Raw genomic sequence first — 6,000 nt, forward strand, 5'->3', positions numbered from 1 at the left:
TACAGGCAGACAGCTTTGTTCATGTTTCCTTTAGATTCACAAACTGTGTTCACCTTTAAAACCTTTACCAGGACTGAGGCAGGGTCGAAGGTAGGAGTGGGCATTGACTGGATCTTTCGTTTCAGCCATTTTCGGTAAATACTACATTTTCCAACCAATAAAGAGCAAGACTGTGATAAAGATGTGTTTGAGATCACTATCAAATACCTATAAAAGCAAAATACCCCCTTTAAAAAAGACATGAGGCTCTTTCAAAGTGTGGAATTTCAGACATTTTAGTCCATGTTTTTCATTTTTATTCAGTTTTTTTTTCAATTAGTCGACCAACATCCTGTATCTGGAGATTGTAGTCACAGTTTTGTCACATTTACTACTTTTAATCTAATTATAGTGAGAAAAAACGCTGACCAGGACAAGGGCTGTCACGATAATTACTACATCGACTTCAATGACAGATTACCGATACATTTTTGGTAGAGGTCAACCGATATATCGAGCCGATATAAGGGTATTTTACAACAGCCGATAAAAGGCCGATATCGTGGTGAAAAACTGTCACAATTTATTACACATTTGAGCCAGGAGTAGTTCGAAATTTGCACAGTAATATCTTCACTTTACTGTGTGGACGCCGAACTACTCCTGGTATTATATTTTTGTGTAATTATACTTTTGCAGTGTAAAACTTCACATAAAATTGAAGATTATGGATAGATATTTGGAAAAATGGCCAAAAATATTGACATTGGCCTTAAAAAACCCATATAAGTTGACCTCTAATTTTTGGGCTCAATAAATATTGTCAGTACATTTATCGCCCCTTTTTCTAACGTAATCCTATATTTTTTGCCCACGGTAAATTGTGTCTCATTGTATTTCATGTTTATTGTGGGATATTTCAAGATGAAGTACTTTTTGAACAGAGGAACAGGCCACTGTTTTTCCACACTGAGATATGTTCTTACCTGAGCTTAGATGAGTTGATGCGCACCTGTCTGGTCTTTGTGTGTGCGCTCAGTCACGCAAAACGAACAAAGATGTAGTCAGCATTTGGCCTCTCCCAATGTATTCCTATAGCTCCAAATGGGTTGAAGTTAGAAGCGACCAAGCTCTTCCACAGGCACGAACACAGACCAGACAGGTACGTATCAACTCGTCTAAGCTCAGGTAAAAACATATCTCAGTGTGGAAGAACTTTGGCCTGTTCCTTTAAGCTTTAGAAGAAGAAGAAGAAGAAGAAGAAGAAGCTTCTTCTTTAAGCTTTAGTCTTTCTGTGGCATCATAAGGTCTTCAATAATATCGTTTACCGCAATAGTTTCCTGCCTAAATTTTGTTATCGTGACTGGCCTAACCAGGACTAAAACAATTCCTGAAACGGATTCAGGAAAATCCAATTAAGCTTTTGACTAAACCAGGTCCAAATCAGGACGATGTCTCACTAAAACCCTAAACAATACTGGCGAGGAAGTAAAACATAAATAATAAATCAAATTAATGAAGTATCACTTGATAAATCCTGCACACCACAGCTCCAGAAGCCCTGCCTCAGAATCTCTGCACCTGCATCAGAATCACTAAAACACAAGTTGTTTATGTAGCGTTTTTTCCCCCATCAGCGAAGAATGCAAAGTATCCAGCGGGGCTGCCAGCGGAGGGGACTGGAGGAAGCATTAGTCAAGTCTCTGGGGTGATCCCACAGAGCTGCAGAAAACATTAGATTACGACCAGAAGACGCTCGACGAGATACCAGTCTATCTCACTGCTTTTTAAAAGTATGTGCGCAGATTAGGGCTGGGTACTGTTAAACGATACCAGTACTGTATCGCAAAAAATGTTTAGGTATTACTGGTATCAAAAAAATGAAAGCATCGAAAGCTGATACCAAAAAATCTTATTTTTAGATCCAAGAGTTTTGATGCTGTTGGTCCAGGGACAGCATTAAAGGAAGTGACTTGTTTGTTTCAGTTCAAATAAATTACAGTTTTACCCCCGATTTTTGCCCAATTTGTTTCATCTTTCCCCTTTTTTTTTTCCTCTCTTTTTTGCCCAATCTTTGGGAAATATTGCCAGTTTTTTGTTTTGTTTTGTTTTTTTGCTCCAATTTTTCTCGTTTTTCATTTTTTCCCCTTAATTTCGCTTATTTTTTAATACTAATATATTGCCTATTTTTCCCCAATTTATTCCCCATGTTTTCCAAATTTTTCCCCAATTTTTCCCTTTTTTTAAATACTATAATTCCTTGTGTTGGTCAATTTCTTGTTTTATTTTTTCCCTATTTTGTCAAAAAAATGTCCTCAATGTTTGGGAAAACTTACATATTTTTCACACCTTTTTTTTCTTATTTTTGCACCTAATTTTCGCTTATTTTTTAATATCAATATTTCCCCTGTTTCCCCTCATTCTGCCCCATTAAAAAAAAAAAATCCACAATTATTCCCTATATTTGCCACAACTTTTTCCTTAAATTATTCCCCATTTTTTACAATTTTCTTCACATTTCCTGTCATTGGAGACAATCTCGATATTGTACATTTGCAGACCTTCCATCGGTATCGGTATCAAAAAACAAGTATTGTTAAGGCACTGGTATCAATTGTATTTTTCCAGTACTGAGCTCTAGCGCAGTCATCTTACAAAACACTAAACAATTAAAGCTTATTAACCAACAGACCCGCGATTACACCATGCCGAAATGTCCCTCGCAATATCAAATGTGATTCTTCCTTGTGCAACACAGGACGAGAACATCGCGTTACATGAATCAATCTGACTAAACCAACCGCACAAGTCTTGGCAGCGATCTTCTGACGGAGCCTCTGAGCAAGCCCCCTTTTCCCAATACCAAAACACCAAACCAAACTCCTGAACCCACAACCTCGGGCGTCGCTGGAAGCACATAAAAGCGAGCTGTCCTAACGCCTGAATTATTTAAACTCTTTACATCCTTGTGGTCTTTCAAGTGAGCGAGGAAGCAACCGAGCTGCCTTGTCCATTATTCACAAGGGTAATAGTGGGATTCCTGCATACTAAACAAGTTAATGGTGAAGTGAGAGCAAGTTTTAGCAAGAAGAGTGAGCGCGTATGGAAGGTTTATGTTTTTCTCATGGTTATTATTACTTAGTTTGATGGGAAAATGCTTGTAGTGAATATTAAGCTTGGTTTTAATACTGAAATGGCAACGCTTTAGGCTTTAATACAGCATTTCTCAAGCTGTTGTGTAGTTTCTAGTTCTAGTTTTTAGCCCAATTTAGGGCTTGGTACTGTAGCTTTTTTTCTTCTTCTGGGTACTAGTACTTTAACGATACTTGGTTTGTGATACTGATGCCTGAACGATGCTTTTCCCGGCACCTATACTAAAAAATAAACCGAAAAATAATGTGTGGAGGATCTGCAAATTTACAATATCGGGTTCATCTCCAATGTTGAGAAATGTGTCAAAAGTTTGGAATAATCTGGGGAGATATTGGGAGTAATTGTGGCAAAAATATGGAAGAATTAGGGGGAATAAATTGGGAAAAACAATGATCAAGAAATGAGGGAAATAGTGAAAATATTAGTAATAAAATATGAGGGGAAAAATTGGGAAAACGAGAGAAAATTGGGTGGGAAAAAAAAACTGGAAAAATTTGGAATATAATCTGACCAAAAGAGGAAAAGAATTTATTTGATCTGAAAAAAAAGTCTGTCCCTGGACCAACAGCATCAAACCTCGGATCTAATAGTCCAACTAGGCCTATTTTTGATCTGCTTGGACGGGCAAATATTTGAATACTTGGAGAATACTTCAAGACTCACTGTTCTACATCATTAAAGGAACAGGCCACAGTTTTTCCATACTGAGATATGTTCTCACCTGAGCTTAGTCGAGTTCATGCGCACCTGTCTGGTCTTTGTGCGTGCCCTCAGTCACGCAAAACGACCAAAGATGTTGTTAGCATTTGGCCTCTCCCAGAATATTCCTATGGCTCCAAACGGGGATGAAGTTGGAAGCGACCACGCTCTTCCACAGGCACAAAGACCAGACAGGTACGTATCAACTCGTCAAGAACATATCTCAGTATGGAAAAACGGTGGCCTGTTCCTTTATCAAGACATAGGAAGAGTCCAAGTCCCATTGGTTCTTGCCATAAACAAGTCTTTCTCCATTGGTACAGTATGGTTGCAGAGCGAAAAGATGATGGGAATTACACAAATGTCCAACCAGGCAGGGGATATTAGGCAACACTCCATAGAAAAATCTTAGATATAGTTGTATGTTCTGGTGAAAGATTAACCATTCAATACAATTTAAATCCTCCCCTAATCCTAACGCCAAAACACAGTGTAGGATTACATTGCCGTCTTAAATACACATTTACAACACGTTTAGGTTACACACTTTTCAAAGAGATTCAAGCTTTACAACTAGCAACAGTTGAGTTCACCCCTTAGCCAATGCCACCCCACTGTACACAGTTTGGAGTGAAAAGGCGCACGCGTAAAAGAAACAGAAAAATCAAAAAGTGGCTTCAGCATTGGTGAGCGTGGGTCTCAATCTATCATGGAAATAAAGCGAAAGCAAAGTTTAGACCCCGAAATGGCTCCTCTTTAGTTCAGTGTTGCTCGTGTCGCTCCGTGGCAACATTCCTGTAATGCCCTGGCAGCATCAACGCACTGGAGCAAGACTAAACAAGCACAGAACCTCTCTGAAACATTGTTTTAAGGGTGTATTTGTGAGGTCAGATGCTGTGTCTACGCGGAGAAGGGCAATGATTTTTAAATTTGGGACAAGTTTTTACAGCGTGCATGGCGCCAGTGCGCAAAAAAAAAAAGAAAAAAAACTTCCAACCGCTTTAGACAGCACGAGCGCAAAACTCGTAAAAAGGCATTTCGCATCACACAAAGATGGTCTAAACGTGACTTACCGCTGTGGAAAAGTGCATATATTCCAGTTTAAAGGGTTAATCCGAGATAGGAAGGTCTTATCCACAAGTAGGTGCTCCGAAAGACTTCAGTAAGTTTGGGGAGAGGGACGGGGACAGTGCGCTTCCAACGTGAACCACATTCTTCTGCCCCGCTCAGAGCCGTGGCAGCGAAGGGGGATCGTTGCGCACTGGATTAACGAGGCTCTCAGGAGGAGAGGTGTTGGGAATCGCGGTTCATTTCTGATTCATTAAACATAACACCGTGCACGTGACTTCGCATTAGAGATACAAACACGCGGGGAGATGTTTGCAGCGTTTTATAAGCAGCAAATGTTTTTAAATTTAAACTAAAGACGTGGCGCGCGGTCAAACCACCCCCCTTTTTGGCGGAGTTGGAATCGTCCACGGCTGCCTTTCATTCCATTGCTCCCCACCGCGTTCAGGATTGGGATTTCTCTCTCTCTCTCCCTCCCTCTCTCAGCCTCTCTGTGTTTTGGTGAGCCCGACGGTGGAGAAATAGCAACGGCGTCGCTCGCATGTATTCAAAGCGCTCAGAAAAGTTTAGTGATGCAGCGCGGTTTATTTTTTGCGCCCCGAACAAGGAGAGCGTTTTTTATATGCCCGATTTAAACTCCAGTCAGGCACCGTGAAATAGCTGCTGGGCCGTGCAATAAATCATTTTACGAGCGCGGAAGAATGGAATGGGGGGGAAAAGCAGCCTACAAAAGGTATTTTCGACAGGAGGCCGTGTTTGTGGACGGCTGCAGCCAGTGCGATATTTCAAAAACCTACGACGGCGTGCAGTATCGCGATATTTTCTTCGTAAACCGTTTCAACACGGTATGTTCATAAAAATCGTAATACAACTATGTCAAAACAAGACTTTTAAAAAACACAAAATGAAGACCCAAACCAGGCTGAAATTGAACTAATTGGAAGATTTTAAAGGAACAGGCCACCGTTTTTCCACACTGTGATATGTTCTTACCTGAGATTAGACGAGTTGAAACGTACCTGTCTGGTCTTTGTGCCCGTGGAAGAGCTTGGCAGCTTCCAACTTCAACCCGTTTGGAGCCATAGGAATATACTGGGAGAG

The 6,000-nt window shown here is 40.4% G+C and overlaps 1 protein-coding gene across 2 annotated transcripts in view; it reads right to left on the reverse strand.

Annotated features, from left to right (window-relative positions):
* The window catches only part of frmd6 (FERM domain containing 6), a 58,880-nt gene extending 53,838 nt beyond the window's left edge, over positions 1-5,042 (reverse strand). For both annotated transcript variants that reach the window (XM_079573485.1, XM_079573484.1), the window contains exon 1: positions 4,905-5,042. The gene's annotated coding sequence lies outside the window, so the exon portion shown is untranslated. The remainder of the gene's footprint in view (positions 1-4,904) is intronic.
* Between the last annotated feature and the right edge of the window lie 958 nt (positions 5,043-6,000).

This window comes from Gobius niger (genome assembly GCF_951799975.1).
Source record: "Gobius niger genome assembly, chromosome: 16".
In the NCBI taxonomy this organism is placed as follows: Eukaryota; Metazoa; Chordata; class Actinopteri; order Gobiiformes; family Gobiidae; genus Gobius; species Gobius niger.